This window comes from Mus musculus, chromosome 2 (assembly GCF_000001635.26).
Source record: "Mus musculus strain C57BL/6J chromosome 2, GRCm38.p6 C57BL/6J".
NCBI classification, from domain to species: domain Eukaryota; kingdom Metazoa; phylum Chordata; class Mammalia; order Rodentia; family Muridae; genus Mus; species Mus musculus.
The window spans coordinates 7,327,342-7,352,822 of record NC_000068.7 but is presented as its reverse complement, the minus strand read 5'-3'; the positions used below and the strand labels follow the sequence as shown (position 1 = coordinate 7,352,822).

Genomic DNA, 25,481 nt, shown 5'->3' with positions numbered 1-25,481 from the left:
GTTTCATTCATATTCTTTGTTAAGTACACAGAATTCCTGAGGGCTTTGGAAGATATTATCCTGGGATCCTCAGGGAATGTATGCAAAATAAAGTTTTAAATTGTGTTTGTTCTAGAATGAGATGGGTCACTCAGCTCAGAGTGATGGAAATGGGGAAGTTTCCAGAAAGAACTGACCCTGAAGTGTAGCTAGTTATCATCTATGATCTATTCATAGAACTTATTCTCAGAATAGGCAGGTCCATAATTGACCTATTGAATGCTGATACCCACTGGGCCAAGTATCTTTTCTTGTGTGTATGTTGATGCATCGCTTGTGTGTGTGTTCTAGTATATGTGTTCAGGTCACATTAGTACATGAACACACGTGAGGCCAGATGTAAAAACTCAGCTAGCATCTGCAGTTTGTTTTGTTTTTGATGCTAGATCTCAGTGGGGGTTGGGACTCACTAACAATCCCTCTGCAGAAATCTGGCTGTCTACGTACCAAGGGCCAGGGTTACAAGCGTTTGCAGCCACACCAGGGTTCTATTTTGTTTTGGGGTTTTGGGGTGGGGGCTGGGAGGGTCTGGGGATTGAACTAACTTCCTCACGCTTGCAAAGCCAGCACTTGACATGAGTATTCCTTTCTATGCGAGCAGTAGCTTCTGAGGCGCTTCTGCGTAACGAACGAGGACCGGAAGATACAGAAACAACGCAGACATGACACCTGCTTACACGTGCAGGAAAGTAGGCAGCTCAAGTAGAACAGCGATTATGGGATTTTTGGAACGTTCCTGTTCAAGAAAGCCTAGTGAAAGCAAAGACCGAGGACGTGCCTCAGTCCTCGAGGCTGAGAGGCGATCAGTCAGGCACAACTCTGAAACCCACTGGCCATATAGTCCAGCAGAATTGAAGAGCCTTAGGTTTGCTGAGAGACCCCGTCTCAGAAACTAAACATGGAAGATGGATGGCATCGTAGAAAGACATCTACTGCCTTCCACTAGACATGCATATGTATGGATACCTGCCCACACATGTACACAGACACCCTCACTAACAACTGCATATACTACACACAACAGCAGCACACATTGAGAGGCTAAGGGGAGATGCTGGAGGAAGGCTGTGGATCACCACCAGGGGCGATTCTTATATGGTTGGAAATAGTAGGGAAGAAGGGCATTGGTGACATGTTTCCCAGTTCCTTCTTCAAAGAAACCAATTAGAGTTAGCGAGATCTGTCACTTAAGCCCCAAACCATGGAACACAGAGCATGGGTGCCAAGTCCTGAATTGCTATGAGGTCACTATGTGTTGCGATTCAAATTGTTGCTCCCAATCAATCTTTCCCTCAATTTCCTCATCAGCCAACTCGGGATAACCTCCGTGTGACTCGCAAAGCACAGCTAATTAACATTTATGACAAATGAGGAATTACATAACAGGTTATGTAAATGCATAATAGCAGGCAGAACCAAGCTGCCTTGCCTGTAGCATTTGACTTGAAAAAAGATCTGAAGAGACAAAGGAAATAAGAGGAACCAAATATGGTGCAGAGATAAATTTAAAAAAAAAATCAATAGGCAAAAATGAAGATGCTGTTAAGGACTGGGTCCTGTACAAGTGAACTCCCTCTCCCCCAGGGCTATATGTAGTTATGATGAACTCTATGATGATATATAAATTATATTTTATAATCATCATGTCAAACTCTCGTAGTTGTGTCTGCATTTGCAATGCATCCACTACCTGAGAGGACTCATGAAGTCAGGCTGTTATGAAAAGCATGGAAACCCATGGTAACTCACCCCTGAGGTCATGCCCTTGTCTACCTTGCTGAGCCTAAAGGTCATTCACTTAAAACCTGGCTATCTTCCAACGTAATTCTCATCGGGCCATGCATGACCGTTGAGTATTTTTATTTAACAATTAAGAAAAACAAGTGTGAGTCAATCTGATACTAAAACAAAAAAAGAAATCAAATGACCTTGAGGAAGTAAAAAGAATGACTTGAATTCAAGGAACTCTTTTGAGCTTCCTGTCCTACTGTGCCTCACTAATACTCTGTTATTATCACTGTTTACTTTGCTCTAAGGAGGGGAGTTGTTGCTGAGAATCCAGGACTCCTCAAGGTCACGGCAGTAAACAAGCTAAGTGGGAAAGATTTGCAGTGATATACAGGAGATTCATGTCTACTCGTGCCTACTCATGTCTCCTGTTTTAGCAGTTCATATCACCAATTTTTTAACCCCTCTCTCTCTCTCTCTCTTTCACACATGAGAGAGAGAGAGAGAACTAGAGGTCAGAGGTCAACATCTGGTGTCATTCATAAGATGCTGTCAATCTGTCCATCTTGTTCCCTTGTTTTTCTGAGATTGTATGCTTCTTTCCCTTGGCCTGAATCTTGCTGATTGTATTGGGGTGGCCAGTAGGTCAATAACCTGTCTGTCTCTACCTAGTCAGCACTGGGACTATAATGCACCATGCTGTTGCACAGGGTCTGGAAATTGAACTCGGGTCCTTATATTTGCATGGCGAGCACTTTACCAAGCTACCTCCCCAGCTACTCTGAGTTTTGATCAGTCACCTTACTAGACCCCTCCTAGGACATGTGAGTGCTGAGGTTTACATCGTGTTGTTCTTTTCTTCCCTATTACAGAATGCTTTATGAATCTGTATGTCATCCTTGTGCAGGGGCCATGCTAATCTCTGTATTGTTCCAATTTTAGTATATGTATAAGTATCCATTGTATCATTCTTATTCTCTTTGAGCATCTCTGAAGTGGAGAAGCATTCTAACTGATGTCAGGTACTCCTGCTTGGCTATCAATGGAATAATGGTATGTCTGAACAGCCACGGATCTTAGAGTACATAGACAGAGAAGATAACAGCTCTGGCAAGAATAAGGATGTATAGTAAAGGCATGGAAACAGTGTGTAGTCATGTTATCAGCTGGAGAAGTCACATCCTGCAAGGAATCCATCAGGAAATGGGAATGTCCTAGGTGGTAAAAAATAAAACTACCCCTGCATGGTGGTTGTGAATTACAAGAGGAATGACTCCTCTAAATTCATGTGAACACTTGGTCCCCAGTTGGCAGTGCTATTTTGGGAGATTATGGAACCCTTAGTTCATTGAGTATTGGTGGAGAGAGTGAGTCACGAGAGTAGATATTGAAAATCTCTAACCTCATCCCCCTTTCCAGTTCACTCTCTCATATTCCTGTGTGTGCTTGAGATGAGATCTCTCCACTTCCTGCCTCTGCAGCTAGGCCTTCTTCACAATTATGGACATCTAGTCCTCTGCAACCATAAGTCAAAATAAAACTCTTACATATGTTGCGTTGGATGGTAGCATTTTATTACAGCTACAGGTGTAGCTGACAGCGTGTGTACACATGTAGTTCCAGTGTTCTGGAGGCTGAGGCAGAAAGATGGCAAATTCAAATCTAGACTGGAATACATAACAGTAACATGTCACCCAAAAAAGAAAAAGAAAGGAAATTGGGGAAGAAGGGAAAGTAATGAGTGGAGAGGAAAGTAGAGGGGGAGCAAAAGTAAAATGTTAAAAAAAATCATATTTTGGTATAGTTTTAAGTATTAGAGTTCATAGCTACTAAACATAACTGACTTAAAATTCTGAAGCAAGAGTGAAAAATCTGCATCCTGGGGTCAGAGCAAAGCAAACAACCAGAAGCTTCATGGAATACATCTCAGAAGTCTAGTATTTAAATCTGAATTCCATACTTGCATGTCATCTTGATATTTCTGACAAGTGCGTGTAGAGATTTTTGACAGTAGGGAAGTTTCCAATGTATTTTTACTATATAAAAAATAAATGTAAAATACATAACTGTGTTTCTAAATTGCTTCTGTTTATTTTAAGAAATAAAACATTCATCGTCATAAACCCCTGCACTTCTGAGCACTGATTGCTCTGTGCTGGGAGCAAGGGGAGCAGCAAATTCTAGTCGACTCTGCAGAGAGAGAATGCAGCTGTTTTTAGTTCTGCTTCTGCAACATCCATGGTGGAATTCAGAATTTACAGAGAGCTGGCTTTTCTCATTTTACTAGCAAAGGAATTGTGAGCTTAATTGCCCTCAAGGGTCTTCTGTAAATTATTTCCATAGATCTAGAGAAAGAAGATGGCAAAAAATAAACATTCAGCATCATTTTTTTTAAGGCAGAAAAAAATTTATCTCCACTGAACTGTGTTCTCCACCTCCACCCCAACCTCTTTGGGGGATCTGAAAGGAGAAGAAGCCTTTCTAGTTCTTTGCACACCTTGCTCATCTATCAGAATCTTACCTCTCTCTCCTTTCTCCCACTCTCTTCCTGATATATTCACTCACCCTGACTGAGCAGGCCTGACCCTTACAGTTCCTTTCTCTCTCCATCTCCTCCACACCACTGGCATCTGCATGCTTAGAGAGAGACCCCATGACCTTCCACCTTGCCTTGATTTGGTGATGAACATCGAAGCTACTGGAATAATCGTGGCGACAACTGTTAGTGATTAATTCTTATCCCCCCCATGAAGCAAAGACCAGTAGCACAATCACATCTGACATTTATTGACTGTTTGCCCTGCCATTATATTTCATTGAGACCCCTTTCACATACTGCAAGAAGGCATCACTACAAGTATTCCTAATGCAGACCTGGTCTGATAAGCCCGAAGTGACAGCAGCTTCCAGCCAGACTCAAGCTGTCTGAGCTCAGAGCTCACACTTTTACCCAATTTAGCATGTTTACCTTCAATAAGAATTTGGGGTCTTGGGAGAGGGGAGAATAAGTAGTATAATTTAAAGAAATTTAAAGAGGGAAGAAATGAATAGAGAGAAGGAATAAGGGAATAAAAGCAAGGGAGGGAGGGAGGAAGGGAGGGAGGGAGGGAGGGAGGGAGGGAGGGAGGGAGGGAGGGAGGGAGGGAGGGAGGGAGGGAGGGAGGGAGGGAAAGTGGATCAGGAAGGTTGTCAGCTATCCATCACCTTGTCTTTGGTCAGCTCAACCACTCAAATAGGAAGTATGATGTTTTGACATGTGACTCTTTCCTGGAGTTCAGGATGACACCAAAACTCGTATTTCACATTTGAAGCCTTGATGCCTTAGTCAAATGCATTGAAGACATCAGCCAGAGTTAATGTCAAGTTGTCTTATGAAATTAGCTCAGTTTGGCGAAGCAGTTTAGACTGACAAGTGTTCACAAGGTAGTCAAAGACAGCAGTGTGGGAGTGTGGTCTTACCTGCTCCAAGAGGCCACCCTGATGCTCAATCAACAAGAGTTCTGAAGGTTTTCCAAAAGCTACCCTTACTACAGCCATTGTGCAGGAGATGCTTGCATTTTGCTGAGAACCAGTAATCCTGCGGAGGAATTATATGGTTAATGTGCTAGAAAGTCTTCATAAAACAGCATTTCCCCTTCCAGCTTTCCAGCCTCCTACACCTGTGCCTGCCAGGTTCCAGTGTGCACACAATGGCCTCCCCAGCACGGTTGGCTTTCACTGCCAATGAAAAAGCAACAAACCATGTCATAACCACCTACGATCTCTCTGAAACCCACCCAGCTGTTTGGACATTCCAACCAAGCATAGCATTTCCTTTGTGTCACTAGGAGACCAGGTGGCTGCAAAGCAATGAGTGGCACCCAGCCCATTCCCTCTCACCACCCTCCTATGCTGCTCCCTTCTCATGTACCAGCTTATTCTCTGTCTCTCTCTCTCTCCTCTCACTGGTACTACTGATATGGAAGTAAGGATTTTGCTTTCTACAGGCACCGTGTTAGATCTAAAATGACCTTAAGATAAATAGTGAGCATTCTTCAACACTTGTAGTTAACTGCATAGGAAAGACTGATATGGGGAATTATGTAAACACTAGATAGCACAAGGTCACATTTTGTCCTACTGGATTGCCACTGTGTTATAGACAAGCTGCTTCTCCTGTCTATAAGAACTCTGGACAGGTCATGGGTCTGCCCATGGGTTTCTTTAGTTTATGGCTTTAGTGGTTTAGTTCTTTGAACTCCAACACTACGGGAGCAAAAATTCTCTCTTATTATCTTGGGCTGCAAAACACTAATGGAGATTCAGTAAAATCTTTAATTAAGCACTAAGTGCTGAGGCATAGAATCTGAAAGAAGCTAATGTTTGCACTTAATATTAGCATTTATTTTCTTCTAATGAACATCAAAGTAGGTACACTGCAGCACAAATGGGTACAAGATAAATGGCTTCCTATTAGGAAAACAGGAGGCCACTTCTAAGTATCAACAAATGGGTGACAGAGGCTGTAAGGGAAGAAAAACAGATGAACTACAAGACAATGTAAATTATCAGTTCTAATGTTATGGAGGTGGCTTTGTGGAAAGCACTTACAAGTGGGGATGGGGTGGGTGGGGCTTGAATTTCTAACCCTAGTATGCACATAAAGACCAGATAAGCAGTGTGAGTATTCATCATCACAGTGCCCTACAGCCAGCAGGGAGGTGATAGACAGAGAATGCTCAGAAGCTTATAGGCTGGCCAGCCTGGTGGCATAAGACAGACATAAGACCGTATCTAGAAAAAGGTAGACACAAAGGATTGACATCCAAGGTTGTCTCTGACCTCCATATATTCACCATGGAATGCTTGTACTTACACTTACACAAACACACACAGATACACACCACATATATCATAAAATAATCAGATAGATAGATAGATAGATAGATAGATAGATAGATAGATAGATAGAGCTGTCCAGAGTTCTTATAGACAGGAGAAGCAGCTTATCTATAACACAGTAGCAATCCAGTAGATAGATAGATGATAGATAGATAGATAGATAGATAGATAGATAGATAGATAGATAGATAGATAGATAGATGTGTGTGTGTGTGTGTGTGTGTGTGTGTGTGTGTGTGTGTGTGTGTGTGTGTGTGTATGTGTGTGTGTGTGATCTGTTGCTAGGTGCTGAGCACAGGAAACAAATAACACAAAAAAATTTAAATAGACAAATATTTGTCAGGAGTCAGACTAAAGCAGTAAGGAAAGGATGAATCAGAGACATCATAATATAAAATAATAATATAGCATAAGAATATAGGGTGAACTGAAGCTTGACATCAACAACAATGTAGGGACAATCTGACATGGATTTAGGGGCTTTAAATAAACACTGAGCTTAGAATAGGATATATATTTCAAAGAAAAAAAAGTCTTTGAGTCATCATTGGCATTTTCTGTGTTTATATGGGGCCTGATCTTTGTACATAAAAGAAATTCTGGTCTGAAATCTGGAAGTAACTGCTTTTCGAAGGTCTTCACTCAGAAGTTTGATTACAATACAGATACACGAATGCTTGGGGAAAATCTTTTATGTAAATTACTGTCACCTAATATTAGGGCTAAACCAGTAAAATAAATTCACAAAGTGAACGCATCTGAATTTTCAGAACAGAAATGACCCATGACATTCTTTCTGGCAGTATTTCTTATAGAGTGTAAGATGTGTCTATATTATTACGGTTTAGGTTAGCATTACAGAAGTTTTGGAACTTCACAAGTCAACAGCTAATTTGACTTCCTAGTGGTAGAAAAAGAAAAAGGAAAACAGTCCTGACAGATGTATCCCATGAAAGCAAAGTGCTGAGAATTAAAGAATGCCTCAAATGTTCCTGTCAGTTCCCATTTTCCTCACAAAGGTCTTCTCATAGATGAAGAATTTCAGGCTGTTCTGCTTATAAATAGGCCACCTCCCAGATGCTGGGCTGCTCCAGACCACAAGGCTTGCCCCAGGTTTTAAGACTAATGAGAATGGTAAGTCAGACCTGCTTAAAACTTCCCTCACTTGGGCTGAACCATAAAGTACCATTCGAGAGACACACACAGGACAAGGATACAGGAAAGAGGTTCTGCCTTCTTAGTTAGTTGCAAAGCACCAGAGACAGTCCCACAGTCCAGTGGAAGTAAATTGTTGCATTTATAGCAGTTCAGATCCTCTAGTTGCTCCATCAGAGTGGGAGTATGGCTGCCCTCATACCTCTATTTACTACAAGCCAATGAAATCTACATCACAATTTCTGACACCATAGACTCTTGTATTAGAATATCCAGTTCCGAGCTGGGAGTAATCCTGAGACCTAGTTGAACAAAATAGATCACTAGGGGTGGAGTTCGGAGTTTCTTGGGCTGGCCTTACTTCCTGTCCCCTCTCCTTCCTGACTATAGACAAAATTCAACCAAACCACTCCATGCTACTGATTCCACGCTTTCCCTGCCATGACAGGTCATGTATCTTAGAACTGTAAGCCAAAGCAGAAACAAACAAAGTAAATGTATCAGTCAGGGTTCTCTGGAATCACAGAACCTGTGTAATGTCTCTATATATTAAAGGAATTTATTGTAATGACTTACGGTCTGTAATTCAACTAACTCAACAATGGGTAGCTGTGGATGGGAAATCCAAAAGTTTGGTAGTTGCACCGTTGATGAGGCCAGTTGTCTCAGCTGGTCTTCTGTATAAGCTGGAATCCTGAAGAGGTAGGCTCCAACAGATGTGCTGGCAAGTAAATGCAAGAAGAGCAAGTCTTCCTCGTTCCAATGTCCTTATGTAGGCCTTCAGTGGAACTCATGGCTCAGATCAAAGGCATGCCACCATGAATCTAGAATTTGCTTTGTCCCAGGTTGACCTTGAACTCAGAAATCTACTCGCCTCGGTCTACTAGGATTTAAGGTGTGGACTACCTTGCCTGGGCCTAAATTTTTCATAATAACTATGCGTCAAGATCCCCATGTCAAGGTCCGGATCAGAAGCCTCAAGATCTGGATCATAGGTGTGCTCTCCAATTCTGGATTGTAGTTCATTCCAGATGTAATCAAATTGAAAACCAAGAATAGCCATCAGAGTAAACATTCGGAGAGTGTTCAATTCTTTTCTTAGAATCTGAAGCTGCTAAATCTTTCACTCCTTCATCTTACCCAGCAGTGACTGAGATAGATGATTGAGCTCAATGTCATTTGTTCACATCACAGAACATGTGATGATCAGCAGTGTAATTCCGACATTTGTTAAATGTAAATATGGATAAATGTAAAGTTTCTATCAGTTTTCACGGGAACAAGAAAGGGCAAGAAGAGCCGTACAAATGAGCTTTTCATAGCTGACATCTTGTATAATGCCTACTGAAGTCACTGCCTACCTGAGATTATCCAGACCATGCATGACCTGGCACCATGACAAGCTTCCCAGGCTATTGGGTAGGTGTCAATAGACCTTTAGCCAGAAAGCACAGAAATATTTTGTGCAAGTACTAGAAGAGCAGAAAAATTCCTATTCCCTCAATGCTTAGGAGCACGTCCTCGAGCCTTCTCTGTCCTAGTCATTCTATGGAGAGCAAAGCCCATGCTGCACTTTAAGCTGCCAGGATGAAATGACGTGCAAAGGGAAAATGGGGCCACGAGCTGAAGGCAAGGGTAAGAGAAGAGGGCATGTGTAATATGAGAACAGCAGCCGGAAAGCCAGAGCACAATATGAGATGCAACCAGTGAGAGAAACAAAGGGCAGCCCGGCAATATTTCACAAATACATTAGGAACAAGACAAAAGAGAATGTGGACCCACTAATTAGGAGGGAGGGAAAACAAATAGCAGATGCATCAGAAGGCTTGAGCTTTTAATACCTATTATGCTCTAGGCTTCACAAAAATGGTTAGCTCTCATCAGAAGCTGAATATAAACCACAGTAATGAGCACATGGGGGGGGGGGGCGTTTCGATGAAAACCAAACAGATTAGTAACTACTTAGTCAAGCTGGATGGTTTCAAATCAGGAACTGACAAAAGTCATGGCACCATGTCATACAAAAGTAGCTTGTGGAATTCGAGTTCCTGTTAAACGTGTTCTTAAAACAGAGGGAAGATTTCAAATGACTAAATAGAAAACAGTGGCAGACAAATGTGGGCAACATGGAGTAAGAAATGGCTGGAAACAAGAATTTGGGCCCTTAGAGGAGAAACCAGGGTCGCCTCTACTATGGGACAGGCCCAATGAGTTAGAGATGGGAAGCCTAGACCCAAAGCAGAGTAGGCAAGACTCTCCAGGGCTGAAGTCAAGGGTAAGTGAGTAGGATATGTGTAAAATGGGAAAATAAGTGGGAAAGCCAGGTGCAGTAGGTAGACAGTCATCTGAGATGAGCTTTTAGGATGTCACATCTAAAATCAGGTCTCAATTAGATGAGAGAACTGAATTATAGGAGGCCAGAGGGAGAGTCAACTCTAGACAGGTGCCTAGGTAGAGTCTAGAAAAGTAAGTCAAGGTTCTAGAATATTTTTATGTTAATAGCTCTCCACCCCTGTTCTAAATCATAGAGCATGCTAAATATGTCATGTGCTCACAGTTTCTTAGGAATCTGTTACAATGGGTACCATGACTATAATTTCTGAGCTCTTCCTTAATACTTTATGGCACTGTTTTGAATAGGCAGAGCAGAATGGAGGGAGAAATGAAAACAATTATAATACACTTATTTATTTATTTATATATTTACATTCAAGGAAGACAGTGTTCTACATTGCCCTGGCTTACTGGTATTCATTATAGCCCCAGCCTACCTCAAACTCATGACAATCATCTTGCATCTGCCACCTAGGTATCCCACATGCCATTACTGCATATTATATTTGGCTATTCAGTTGCTAACTGTAAGATACAAAACCCATACAACTGCTTACAGTTGTTAATAGCGTGTTTTGTTAGTTTATTCCAGTGATATATGATCTTGCAGGCTATATTTTAAAGGGAGTTCTACTTTTTAAAATAAGACATATATTCTTCAGATACGTATTTGTCAAAGTTCCCTAGAGTAACCTAACTTACATAATGTGTATGTGTGGCGGTGGAGTGTTAGGATGATCTACAGGATGTGGTCCACCTAATCCAACAATGGCTGTCTATGGACAGAAGGTCCAAAAATCCAGTAGTAGTTCGATCCACAAGACTGGACATCTCAGCTAGTCTTCAGTATAGATCCCAATCCTGAAGAAGCAGGCTCAAATGCTAGTGAAGGAATGGACTTGCTAGCAAGGTAAGGGCAAACAGGTGGAAAGCAAAAGCTTCCTGCTTCCACATCCATATCTAGGCGTCATGGCTGGACTAGAGCTATGTCCTCTCACATCAAAAGATCTAGATTATAAATGTGTCTTCCCACCTTAAAGATAAGATTGGAAGTACATCTTCCCACATCAAAGCAAGCAAAAGTCCGTGTCACAGGCATGCTCCTCTGTTTTGGGGTTTTAGTTAATTCCAGATGTAGTCAGGTTGATTAATCAAGAATAACCATCAGAAGAGGGATCACAAATTTTGAGATCAGCTCGAGTTACATAAAGAAAGTTCAGCATGGAAATTTGAATGAAGACCCTCCCTGGCATATGAATGTGTGCACCTTTTCCCATCTATGTTTGCCCTTGAATCCAACAGAAATTTCAGAGATCTTGCCGCTATAGTTAAACCTCATTCACATAAAAATATTACAGTGGACTCTTGAATAAACATGCGACAGATAAGTATTAAAGTGGGATTGAGATCTTGGGCCTCGTGCCATTCATTTATTATTACCAAAGGATATAGTCACATGCACTGGAAATATTCCTCGTTTCATTTTAAGTTGCTTCCAAAGAGATTTACTTTCTGTTAGATCTTTCAGGCTGTCCAAATATCCATAAATAAGTTGAAGCTGGACTACAGGAGGGTTTCTGGCAGTTAGAGAAAATCCAGCCTTCCCCAGGAACCTGGAAAACCAGTTCTCAGCTTCCAAAAGGAGTTGTTTCCCTTACCTCTGGCAGGAAGAACCTAGGTCTCTACTGACATACATCTGTGATTGTTTTAATGGGCCTCTTTGGATACCTCCTGAAATCATTTAAGGATAATCTTTAGAAATAATTTTCTTTCACTAATACTTCAAGAATGGATAGGCATGTTTTGTTTAATTGGGGGAATTTTGAACATAGTAATTGGCCTTCTATCAAAGACGCATCCTAATAAACACAAAGACACATTTCTCAGCATCACTATGCACAGGTGACTTTTTTTTGTTAATCTAGGAGACTTTGCTTTTGCATGTGGGCTGTGAATTTCTTGGAGAGGCTATACAGATCATTTATTTAGAAGCAAGAGTCTCATACAGTATCTGAATGGTAACATGGTATATAAGGCTGTGTATCTGAAAACCCCAGCATTCTAGTCCTGATAGAGAAAGTTCTCTGGAGATGATGTATTTCCTTCTCTATTTTTAATTTACATATTTATATAGCACATCATTGTATCTCAATAAACATATATATATATATATATATATAAGTATATATATATAATGTATGTATACATACATATATAGTATATATACACATATATATGTATATATATGCAGATTAAAACATCACATATCATTTTTAGATAATATTATATATTTAAAAAGAATATTTAAGATATAATTTTTACACTTTCCAATTCTACTGTACTGCCCCATCATGCTCTGCCAGAATGGCCTCCTCCTATCTAAAGGCAACTTTGTAGCTGTGGCCATCTCCTCAGTGACCATCTCCAAGATCCAATCACTTTCATCTTGCTGTCTTTTCTGAGTCCAATATTTTAACATCACACATGTAGCTAAGATAATGAGTAATTCTTTTCTGAGCCATGCTTGTTTCACTTATGATAATAGCATTCTGTTTTGAAGCAAATGACAGGATTCCTTTCTTTTCTGTAGCCAAACAAGATCCCACTGTATATACCTCATCTCCATTCTTTTGCTTGCTGATGGATACAAGGCTGATTGGTTCCATATCGTGTCTGATATATACAATGCTGCCATGAGCACACATGTGTACCTTCTTCAACATCTTTATTTCCTTTGGATATACATCCAGGGATAAGACTTTGTTCATTTTTTTAAAAAAGGAAATCCTCATACTTTCTCCATCATGGCTGTACTAGTTTATATTCCTACCAACAACACCCTAAGGTTCCATTTTCTCCACATTCTTTCTCTTCTGACACAGTATCTAGTGTATCAATGAACAAGGACAAGCTTACAGGCAGGGATCCATGGAGACTATCCTCAGCAGCTAAGGAATACTTTTTGACTCATCTACTCCTTTACCCGGGTGCTTCTACCATAAGGAAGCCAACACACAGGCTTGTTGCCATTGATTTACCATTTGTCTTGAAAGGGGTGTTCAGGATGTCATTCCCTTTATTACTCAGAGAAACAACATACCAAAGCCATATGGAAAGGTAGTAAGTAGACATTTTCTACTTACTGAGTGATCCTAGACACCAGTCCTTCAGATGGCTAGCTCATTACAAAGCATGTTTTATCAAAGTAGCTCACCATATTTTATTTCAACTCACAGATAACTGAAGTTTTACAACTATCCTCATTTATTTTTATTTTTTTATGATCACAATGTTAACATGTCAACACAGAATAGGTGACTTTTCTAAGATTTCTGGGAGAAAAGGATGAGAACACAGAAGAGATAAAGACCAAAGGCACTCATTACCTGGAGAACATAAGAAGGCTGATGCAATGGCTTAGAAAGGAGGCCCTAGGCAGCAGACACTGCTGGGATGCTCCTAGTCCCAGTCCCTCTATGAGCTGGTTGACACTGACAGTAAGTCCTATTGCAGATGGCACCTTGGGCAACACATACTGTCTACATGACATGAACTCAGTCTCAAGCTTGGGGAACTGATGTTTTAAAAGAAGATATGATTATATTACAATATCCTCTCCCAATCAGTAGGATGCTAAGAGTAGGAAATTCAACAGCTTACCATTCTGCAGCCCACATTTGTGTCTGCCTCATCCTTCTCCATTCCGAGGACTGAGGTGGTAATGAAGGCACTCAACTCACAGCCATGTTTGCTCATTAGCCTGTATTAGCAAATGAGTGAGTCCAGAAACTGGGCCATTTATCCACAAGTCTATTTATTAATTTAAAAAATGAATTTTCATTCTTACAACTTTTCCCTTATTATTGTTAATGATATTTTGACACTACCAGCTCCCAGGAGTAGCTATCGTAGTATATTGCAGGGTGCTAACTGAAGGAAACTTGATTTTTGTTTCATCTAATGAAAAGTAGCTCTTATTATTATATATATTTTTTTACAAATTACTCATGATTACAATTGTCTAGAAAATGTCTTATCAGCCTGAGAGAGACAGAAATAAGCTAGACACACAATAGTACTTCTTAGCCTCTGATTTAAGTTTGTTTGCTCATTAAGGGCAATGGAAATGAACACTTTAGCAGTTTTACTTCGTGTCATCTTGGGATGACAACCCAAGATGAGCATGCTGATGAGCAATATGTCGAAACTTTATCTGTATCAGTCAGAAGTGTCTATACAGTGGACCTGGTGTGTTCTTTTTAATTGATGGAGCTTCTTCCTGTCTCACTACATCAGTGCTTGTTCATAAAACAGAAGTAGCTGTTGTGTTTTGTTTTGTTTTGTTTTGTTTTGTTTTGTTTTGTTATGTTTTGTTCTGTTTTTTCTTCAATAATCTTGAAGATAAGGAAGGTATCCATGATATGTGCTTTGAAGACCTCTAGAACCTTCTAGCAACTTTCATATTTGATCACATTGAATGCAGGAATGATCTCTGTCTCAATGAAACTGCTAAGATATTCCAGCATCAGGATAAAAGGGTAGCAAAAGGGTGTGATGTCTTTTCTCATAAGGGCCATCATGGCTGACCCTCCTCTAACAAAAGACTGATTAAGGACATAAATTATCACAACTTTATTTTATTGAGGTGTTAAGTGATTCAGAAGTTTTCAGAAGGAAGACACAGATCCAGAGGAAAGTAGACATGTGTAGATTTGATGAAACACAAGGGGCAACCATGGGAAAATCCAATAAGCCCAAAATGGTATATGAGGATAGCCACAGACTTAAAGCAGAGCAGCTCACCAAGGCCTGTCTGCTCAGTTTATTTTTGGCCTGTCTGTGTATATTCCTTCCTGCTAAGTATCCTATGGAACCCTTTCTGGGATCAAGGCTTTCTGATCTACTCCCAGACAAAGGAGGTCACAGGAGTTCTATAAGGCCAGTGCCAACACAGAAACAGTAGTATTTTTAGGCCTTATATCTTGCTTTTGGGTAAAATGTGTTTTGCTTTCTATGACTTACCTTGGGAAAAGGGTCATTTCGCTTTCTGTAACTCACTTCAGAGGAGAATAAAGGCTGGAAAAAAGAGGGCAGAGGAAATCAGAAAGCCTTGGTTCTTGGGCCATTTCTGACACCTTCCAGTGTGCTTTAATTCAAAGTATTTGGCATGCCAGTGTCTTCCTTTGTAGTGTCATTTTCTGAGTCTCAACAATGACAAAGACTCTTTGCCCCAATGTCTGCATCCCTGACTTTGTATAGGCTATAGAAGGTGCCAGTTTCTCCAAACTGTGGCTTACCTAGTAATTTACAAGTACTCTCCATTCTCCAGAGAGTGCAAAGTCTTATAAAAGCCAGTCAGCCAGTCAGTTTGGATGCCCAGGTGGGATATAGGAGGAATTCTTCAAGTTTTCCTTACTTTCCAGCTATAGCAAAGGCTCAACAATTCTCTCTCCCTCTCTCTCTCTCTCTCTCTCTCTCTCTCTCTCTCTCTCTCTCACACACACACACACACACACACACACACACACACACATACACACACACACACACACACACACACATACACACACACACACACACACACACACACAAATCAAAGACAACTATGGTTTTACAGTTTACAACTTTACATTTTTTTCAGGGTGGCACAGGCCATATGTGCATATGGTGATCAGAGGATAACATGTAGGATTCAGTACTCTCCTTCTACCATATGGGACCTAAGAGATCAAATTCAAGTTGTCAAGACTGATAGGCAATACCTTTGCCCACTGAGCCATCTTGCCAGCTCTAGAATGGCTGAGTATCTTGTTGTCATCACTCTGTGGGCGGAAAGTAATAGAGGTGGTAGTTGTGAAATGGGACCATTCTCAATTGCTATGCATCTATGACATGCTGATACCTGGCTGCTTACAATGTATGTGGACACAGCAGATGCTGAGATGGACACACAGAGTGAAGGAGGACAGGTTTCCAAAGCAGCCAGTGCAACATGCTACTCATCCATTCTATTAAAAAAACTGTTTTCAGTGTGCACTTCACACTGTCCTTTTATTCAAGATGTAAACTAGAATGGTCTTTTTCAATGTCGTGCCTTCCAATTACATAGGAATAAACCAGAGGGTGGACCTACACCTGCAGTTGATGACTATTCATAGAATTTGTAATGCAAACTAGCTAATTAAGATGATGGTCAAGTGGGAGTTTTCTGCTGATATTAGCATAGAAAATGAGAGTTGTGTCTCTGTATGCATTTAGCCTTACAGTATCAGCAAGTAAACAACAAATACTCAATCCAACATCAAATCTATTGAGAATAAGCTAGCCACACCTCTAAAGGAAAGGCCTTTGGGTTAACTTGCAGTTATTCATCGTCTTAATCTGATCCTGATGGAAAAAGTGCTGTCTCCAGATCCAGTCATTAAACTTGGTCAACAAGACTAGCAGAAGGCACCCTCATATATTGCAGTATTCCACCCCCTCCTGGGGGATCACATTTGTATTAGCCTTCACATCACATCTGCATGGTGAGAAGAAAGGTAATCATAAGATTGACTGGATACTGGAAAGCCTGAACTAAAGATGTTGGATGAGAAAATACCCATTTTAAATTGTATTCTGAAATGGCTTGATGGCCAGTGCTGTACAAGACTCATATTCTTCAAGATGGGCAACGTGTTGCCCACCCTGTACTAGTGTTTCATATGTGCTCAACTGGCCAGAGTCTGTTTGGTGGCATCTAGATGGTACTAATCTAAAATTCCTCCACCACAGATTTCAAAAGTCTTTAGGAATCATTTGTTCCAATGATTTAATTAAAATTTAAGCCACACATCTGTTTGGAAACATATCAACAGAGATAGAGATGCTTGTTCATGGGCTTGTGATTGACAAGGGGAACAGATTGACTTGGCATTTATGTGGAACTCATTAATCTTTTTCAAGTATATCCTGGGGAAACATGGAGTTCTCCCAACAAGCTGTTAGAAAAATACCACTTTCATCTTGGATAGTTGGAATCCTAGTTACAATGGAAGTCAGAGTTAAGGAGAGGGGACCCACTGGTGGGACAATGTTTCTTTGTAAGAGTATGTCGTATAATATTGACAATGACAAGACTCTATATTCACCAATCTTGCTCTAACTAGTAGTTTATCTGCTTATTTACTTATTTTTGATCAGCCTGGCCTGGAACTAACTATCATCTTTTCTTAGATTTTTGAGTACTAGGGGTGACAGGTGTATGCCACACTGCCCAGCTACTGTAGTTTTGATAACTAACTAAGATAAGGCCAAGTCAGTGCTCAGTCTTAGGTAGCACATGTTAAATGTTGATCCCTGGCCATGATTTTATTTCTCATTTAAGCATCATGACTTTATGTTTCAAAAGCAAACTCACTAGAGATCTTGGAAACATCTAAGTCATTAAGGTGTGTCCTTGAGAAATTCCATATTTAAATGATATAGGAGGTAAAAGGTTAAAGATAAATACTGAACATTCCAAATGAAATATAAATATGGGGGCAGCCATCCTGAAGAAGACACCCTCTATGTCTCAGCAAGAGAGAGAGCTGATGGGAATTTCCATGAATTTAGCATTTCTGGCTTTGTTCTGGCTTTGAATGCTGTCTCTGCACATTTAAATTCATCTTATTTCAGAATGCTAGATTCGTAACAGAGAAAAAAAATGGTGCAGATGGCTAAATTATCCTCACTTGTTTGAAACCATGACAACTTACCATAATATAGCTTTAAACACCTGAAATTAATTAGAGGGAGAACATTTAAACATGGAGAGCAGGATTTACAGTATGGGATTGAATACAGAGACGTGTTTTGATTTTAGGCTGTCATTTATTATTTTATCTATAAATGTTGATCAAATAGTTTATTTTGTCTTAATAAAGGATATTTCAAGAAACATGGGGGGGGGGGAGGACCCCTGCCTAATATTCTAAACATAGGCATTTTCAGAAACCCAGAGTGAAGTTTTCTTTTAATCATGGTACAGACTTTCAGTGATTGTCTTAGGTTTCTATTGCTGTGTTAAAACATCACAGCCAAAAACAACTTGGGGAGGAAAGAATTTATTTTTTATCACAGTTTATCCAGAGAAGTCAGGGCAGGAACTCAAGGCAAAACCTTGGAGTCAGGAACTGAAGCAGGGGCCATGGAGGGATGGGATCTCTAGTTCACTCCTCATGGCTTTCTGAGCCCACTTTCCTAAGCCATCCAGGACCACCTACTGATGGGCAGTACCAGCCACAAAGGGATGAGCCCTCCCACATCAATCATTAATCAAACCCTGTGCTGGCTTACAGGACATGTATATGGAAGCACCCTCTTAGATGACTTTAGCTTGTATGAAGTTGACATAAAACTAACCAACACAATAATGTTTGTAGGGAAACAGGAAGATACACTAACAATTTTTAAGGACCCATCATTAACTTTACATATTACCTCCTAATATTTCAGGTTCTTCAGGCACTTAAGGTAGGACTTGTTTGTCTCTCTGTGTCACAGTAAACCAGAGAAGATAAATCTCACGATGATGAAGTTAGATAAGCACTGATTAGAACATCAACTCAACAGATGACTAGCTGCATGCATGGTCTTGGGCCAGAAATAGCTTAGCCACTGAGATGCAGAGAAAAGAGTCATAATGAGAGATAAAGAAGACCAGACATGATGGTACATGTCTTTGAGGGTACAGAAAAATTTAAGTGTAACTCAAGCTGTGTACAATTTTCAAATGCTGCTGACTATCCTGGAAAAGAATTGGGGTCCAGAAAAGGGTGGGGCACATGGATAGCTATTTAGACTCTAATGGTAGGTATTGCTTACACTTAAAATGAAATAACATCACCCAAGATATCAGCAACAAGAAAAACGAACAGCACTGAGCGTAACATTTAAAGACTGATCAGTCAACAATGAAAGAAACTGAGAAAGTCAAAGTTGAAATAGAATGCCAAGATGCTTCCATGGTTCAAAGTATTTTGAGTAGAAACAAATGCTGTGTAATGGCCAAAAAAGATCAAGACAAAAAAAAATTGCTTTGGAGTTATAAGGAACACTTAGAGGAAGAGTAGAGATGGAGGCCAATTGTGGAAAGGTTAGGAACAAACGGAGAAAGAAAAAAAATCAAGCAATAACTTTAGAAACACTTTCAAGAAGTTTAAAGTAAAAGATCACAACGATTCGAGACAACCCAGAACTGCTTTTAAGCATATAAGACATGAGTGCTGCCAGGTCTCAAGTGTACCCCATGCCCTCTTGCAAAAGGCAGGCCCACTGACTTGAGTCTAGGCTCAGCTCAAGCTGGATTTGAAGGATTTCTGGTGCTCTGATAAAAGCCACTGTTCCTCAGGAACTTGTGAAAAGGAATCCTGCCTGCCAAAAAGAAGCCATTTTCCTGGCCTCTGGCAAAAGGGATATGTGCCTCTTTATTGGCATATACCTTTGGTGTCTAATGGCATATCAAAGTCCATGTAGGAGCCTCCAGGCTCCTATAGTACCTATGCACAAGTACCTGTCATACATTTCACAGTCCATACTAGCATCCTTGCCTTTCTTATCTCTCCAACTCCTCCACAGCTCCTCCCTGCTATGTTAACTACTATGCCAGGTCCCAGACTGATGTAGTACACAGACTTCCTTCCTCCTGGATACTAATTCTTTCTGTATATAACAGCAAGGTTTTCCCCTGGCCCCACCCATCCATTATACCTCTCTCTCTCTCTCCCTCTCCCTCTCCCTCTCCCTCTCCCTCTCCCTCTCCCTCTCCCTCTCCCTCTCCCTCTCCCTCTCCCTCTCTCCCTGTCTCATGTCCAGTCTGCTTCTTGGATTCTGCCAGACACCTCTTTATGTTCTCTCTCTTTCTTACCCACAATAAAAACTTTCTCTCTAATCATGGAGGAACTATCTCAGTGGGTTCTTTACAAGTCTATTTTGCTGATGGGGCTAAACCATGAAGAAAAGACGAAACTGATCAAGCTTCCAATCAATATGGGAGGAAATAATGCAAGGACTACAGTAGTAGGTTAATCTTGGAAAACAAAACTTTTCAAGTCAGGGGAGATGGAGATAAATTGTATAATGGCTGGATAAATTGAAAATATGGACTCCATGCAGTAATGTAATTTTTCTTCCCTCATTTATCTGTAGTCCTGTGTCTGTCTCCTCTATTTTCCAGAAAGCAAGTTAAAATCTATTACAGAGCAGAAGAAAATAGACTCATTTTTTAGGAAATGGTTAACTTCAGGCCATTGAACTATTTTTCAGGAACAATCATCATTAAAATCCCAATACATCATTATGGTCCCAAAAATGTGTCTTCTCCCACCACAAGAGAAGGGGGGGCTTATTCTTTTCCCAGTCACACTAAATATAAATATAAAGTATTTAATACTTGAGAGGACCTTTAGAGATCCACTTTATAAACAGGATAATTTTAAAGTAAAGATGTACTAATGCCATGGATTAGTTAGCTTAATGCCACATAACTCATGAAAAAGATCAACTTTTAAGATAAAGAGAAAAAAAGACTAGTATGTTGTTGGAGAAATCCTGTTTTGCCTAATATTTTAATTATCATTTTTCAATCAATTATAGAAGGACACACCCATGAATTACTATGGCCAAATACACAACACCCAACACAAGACGGATAAATTAGTAGTAGATATAAGTAATATAAATTCATAGCATGCATGACAATATAAAATAACCAGGATCACACAGCTATTGCACTTTGGGGCATTATTTACAGGTATAGGGTTTGGGGGAATAAATTTGTTCTATCAAAAGATTGGGATGCAGGGCTGGGATGGGGTGGTTAGTCAGCAAAGTGTTTGTGCAGAGACACGAGGACTGGAGTCTGAATCCCTATAACCTTGCCAAAGCCAGATACGGGAGACACATCTATAACCCCATTGCTCCACATCAAGATGAGCGGTGATGCCTTAGTCAGTGTTCTATTGCTGTGAAGAGACACCATGGTCAGAGCAACTCTTATAAAATACAGCGTTTAAATGGGGCTGACTTACAGTCTCAATGGTTTTATCCATTAACATCATGGTGGGGAACATGGTGACACACTGGCAGATATGGTGTTGGAGAAGTAGCTGAGAGTTCTACATCTGGACCTTAAAGCAACAGGAAGAGAGTAGACACTGGGCCTGGTTTGGGGTTTTGGAACCCCAAAGCCCACACCCAACAAGTCCTCACCTATTTTGTTAAGGCCTTGCCTAATCTTTCTCAAGTAATGCCACTCCTTGATGACTAAATAGTCAGTATATGAGCTTACAGAGGCCAATCTTATTCAAACCACCACAAGTAGGGATGTGAGAAGTTTCAGGAGCTTTCAGGCCTGTTAGCCTGGCAGATACAGCAGGAGACAAGAAAAGAGAGAGAGAGAGAGAGAGAGACAGAGACAGAGACCCTGAGAAAGGCAAAGAGCAACAGCAAAGGTTGTCTTCTGACCTACACACACACACACACTATGACATCCATGCCCTTGCACCTGCACGTATACTCACACTGAATATGTACACATTGCATACACACACACACACACACACACACACACACACAGTGATGGATTAAATTCCTATGGCTTCTGTGGGATGGTTAGGTTTCATTGTTGGAATGGTTTGGTGGAAAACTTAAAGTCAATTTTTAGGAATGAGCAGTAACTGGTCCCTTTGGTAAGGAGAGATGCTTTCTTAAAGGACCTTACCCACAGAAACAGGATGATAATCAGGTCAAAGTCTGGCTCAATGGTCAAGCAACCTGAGCACCGCCCCCCCAAACACACACACACACACACACACACACACACACACACACCCCTCAATTTTAGCAAATGTGGTAACATCCCATTATATTAAACCTTAACTCCAGAGACAGAGAGACAGAGGGATAGAGAGAGAGTCCCTCACTGGATCTATACCACCCTGACAGCCTAGGAAGTCTGGCCAATGAACCCCACATATCTACCTGTTTCTTCAGTGGTGAGGTTATAAAAGTATGCCCAACTTTTCTATGGATGCTGGAGATGACCTCTGGCCCTCACGACTGTTAGGCAGGTACAGATGACTGAGCTCTCTTGCCAGCCCCAACAGAGAAGTTAGTATGAAAAAGTGTTTCCTGGATAACTAATAGTAAAATGAGAGTTCTAAGATATAGTTTGCGAAACACATGAAACTCAAGAAGAACGAAGAACAAAGTGTGGACACTTTGCCCCTTCTTAGAATTGGGAACAAAACACCCATGGAAGGAATTACAGAGACAAAGTTTGGAGCTGAGACAAAAGGATGGACCATCTAGAGACTGCCATATCCGGGCCATCCCATAATCAGCCTCCAAATGCTGACACCATTGCATACACTAGCAAGATTTTGCTGAAAGGACCCTGATATAGCTGTCTCTTGTGAGGCTATGCTGGGGCCTAGCAAACACAGAAGTGGATGCTCACAGTCAGCTATTGGATGGATCACAGGACCCCCAATGGAGGAGCTAGAGAAAGTACCCAAGGAGCTAAAGGGATCTGCAATCCTATAGGTGGAACAACAATATGAACTAACCAGTACCCCCCAGAGCTCGTGTCTCCAGCTGCACATGTATCAGAAGATGGCCTAGTCGGCCATCAGTGGAAAGAGAGGCCCATTGGTTGTGCAAACTTTATATGCCTCAGTAAGGGGGAACACCAGGGCAAAGAAGTGGGAGTGGATGGGTAGAGGAGTGGGGGGGGGGGGCGGTATGGGGGACATTTGGGATAGCATTGGAAATGTAAATGAGGAAAATACCTAAAAAAAAAAATGAGAGTTCTAAATAAGCACAAAAAGTAGACCAGATGCACGAGGCAAACTGAGCTAGAAGAAACTCTAGGCAACAATCAGAATGATTAAATGTACAAGATGAGAAGAGGGACCCTGAGGGAATGAATCAGGAGAGGACTTCATAACTGGTACTGATGGTTTCAAAAGGACATGCTACGACTAGGTCTTTGGGCTTTGAAAAGCAAACAGTAAACAGACCAACCGAAGTGGATTCCGTTGTTGCTCCCGCAACTGACAGAGAGAATGTGTGAGGCTATGGTCACACAGAAAGTGGATAAATGGAGAAAAATTCTTCCTCTCTCCAGACCTGCAGTCAGACTTCCCATCACAGAGAGCCAAAGTGATATGGCTGCAGAAATATAAAGCAACACTGCTGTCCTAGAGAAAGATGGGAGAGGGAACCTGAGATCCTGACCAAATGGCTCTGTAGTCAGCAAGGAGAACTATTTAAGGGAAACTGCCACAATATTGTGAAGAACCTCAGAACTGTGGGAAAATCTTCAGGCCTGTTGCCACTGACTTTGTGGGTCTCGGAGTGCAAGTAAAATACTAAACATTGATCAAATCATAAAATAAAATAATAATCCATCTACTTACCTTAACAAATATCATTTCATAGTGACCCTGGGTGGCTTTGAATTGAACACTGGGATGCCTTTGGATTTCTAGATATTTGTGGTGTTGACAATGCCAGCTTTTCTTGTCTCCCTGCCATCACCCCAGCTTTGTACTTCCTGATGAGTTCCTCTTAGCTATGTAAGTCCAGATAACCCAACCTGTATCTGCTCCTTTAGTTAGTACCCCCAGAAGCAACCTAACTTCACCATCCCCTATACCTATGGCTACAAACACAATGAGTGCATTACTGGCCCAATAAAAAAGCTTGGCAGATTCTACTCATAGGCTTGGGGCCTTTTGAACAGAAAAGTTTGTAGTCCACAGCACTTTAGGCCAGATTTTTGAAGGGGTTGTGGGTATAATCCAACTACAGTCGCATAGGACCATTAAACTCCAAGAATATTCAGATAGGAGGAGAGGATTTCCAGAGGGAGAAAAAAGTACCTATTCACACACAAGCCTTACTAGGCCGAAAAGAAGCTGCTGTTCCCTCAGTCTACAGAGGCTAAGGGAGAATGAATCACCAGGAAACACAGAGGAAGGACTCGTCAGATTACCTCCCAGAGAGCCTCCTCCTTCAGCCAGCCGAGAACCCAACAGCTCCATTGTCAGATTGACCTTAGAGAAAATCCCAATGGTTTCCAAAGAACCAGGACTCTCCCTGTGCACTACTTTGGGACACATTCCATCATTAAGATTTCAACTTGTCACAGTGATAGCAGAGGGAGTTGGGGCAAGTATTTCACCACCTCAACACTGGTAACAAAGGCTGAGGAAATGCTTCCAAATGCTGGCTGCTGGAGCAACCCAGAAAATTCCATGACTCAAGCTCTTAAATATTATTGTTGTTGTTGTTATTATTATTATTATTATTATCATTTATTTTTTAGTTCTAAGCGATGTGGTCATTGCTTTTTTTTTTTTTTTACTCAGCTTGTATTGAGAATGTCTCCCAGTTAGAAATTGCACCACTAGGCAGCAGAGCTACGTGCACAGTCCATCACAGAAAAAGGCTGAGGCATAATAGAACACACTGGAAATAGCTCAGCAAATATTCGTGTGCAGTTACAGTTTCCAGAGCAAATGACTTTGCTACTTGAAGCAGAATATAAGAAAATAAGCCTGGCTAAATAAAGGAATCACGTCTAAATTTTTATTTCTTTTCCTTTGGGCATTCAGGGAAGCCTGCCAGGTATCATTTTATTCTAGCAAATTTGGAGGCACAGATTAATTAGTTTAATAGAAATGAAGGGATACCGCTAATCTCTGTCTCTCTGTCTCTGTCTCTCTCTGTCTCTCTCTCTGTCTCTCTCTCTGTCTCTCTCTTTGTCTCTCTCTCTGTCTCTCTCTCTGTCTCTCTCTGTCTCTCTCTCTCTCTCTCTCTCTCTCTCTCTCACACACACACACACACACACACACACACACACACACACACACATACACACACACAGCATTTCTTTCCAAAAACTGGTAAGACGGTTAGTAATTCCTCTTACCACAGCCTTGACTTTGAGCGCATATTAAAAATGTTGCAACTCCTTTTCTGGAGGCAGTGGTGCTCGGTTGAGTGGAGAAGGACTTCAAGGTAAAGTTTTAATTCTATGTCACTGTCCAAGTTGTTTCATCACAAAGTCTGGAAGAATTCGTGTCAGCACACAAACTGTAATATATTTCCCCTTAAACCAAAAACCCAAGGACCCAGTGCAATTTAATGGGAGACAACAGACAACATGCTGCTGGCATTTAGCACTCAAATTATCCTTATCTCTTGCACACAGTCCAGGGCTACAGGCTCCAAAAGGAAGATCCTGAGATCCTTAGGAACTTTTTGCCATGGGGGCTGTTTACAGTAATCACTGAGAGCAATCTCACAGCTGGCTT

The 25,481-nt window shown here is 41.0% G+C and overlaps 1 protein-coding gene and 1 pseudogene across 3 annotated transcripts in view; one reads left to right on the top strand and one right to left on the bottom strand.

Moving 5' to 3' along the window:
• The window catches only part of Celf2 (CUGBP, Elav-like family member 2), an 856,648-nt gene that overhangs the window by 43,519 nt on the left and 787,648 nt on the right, over positions 1 to 25,481 (top strand). The window lies entirely within an intron of this gene.
• On the bottom strand, positions 2,630 to 2,726 carry Gm24340 (annotated as a pseudogene).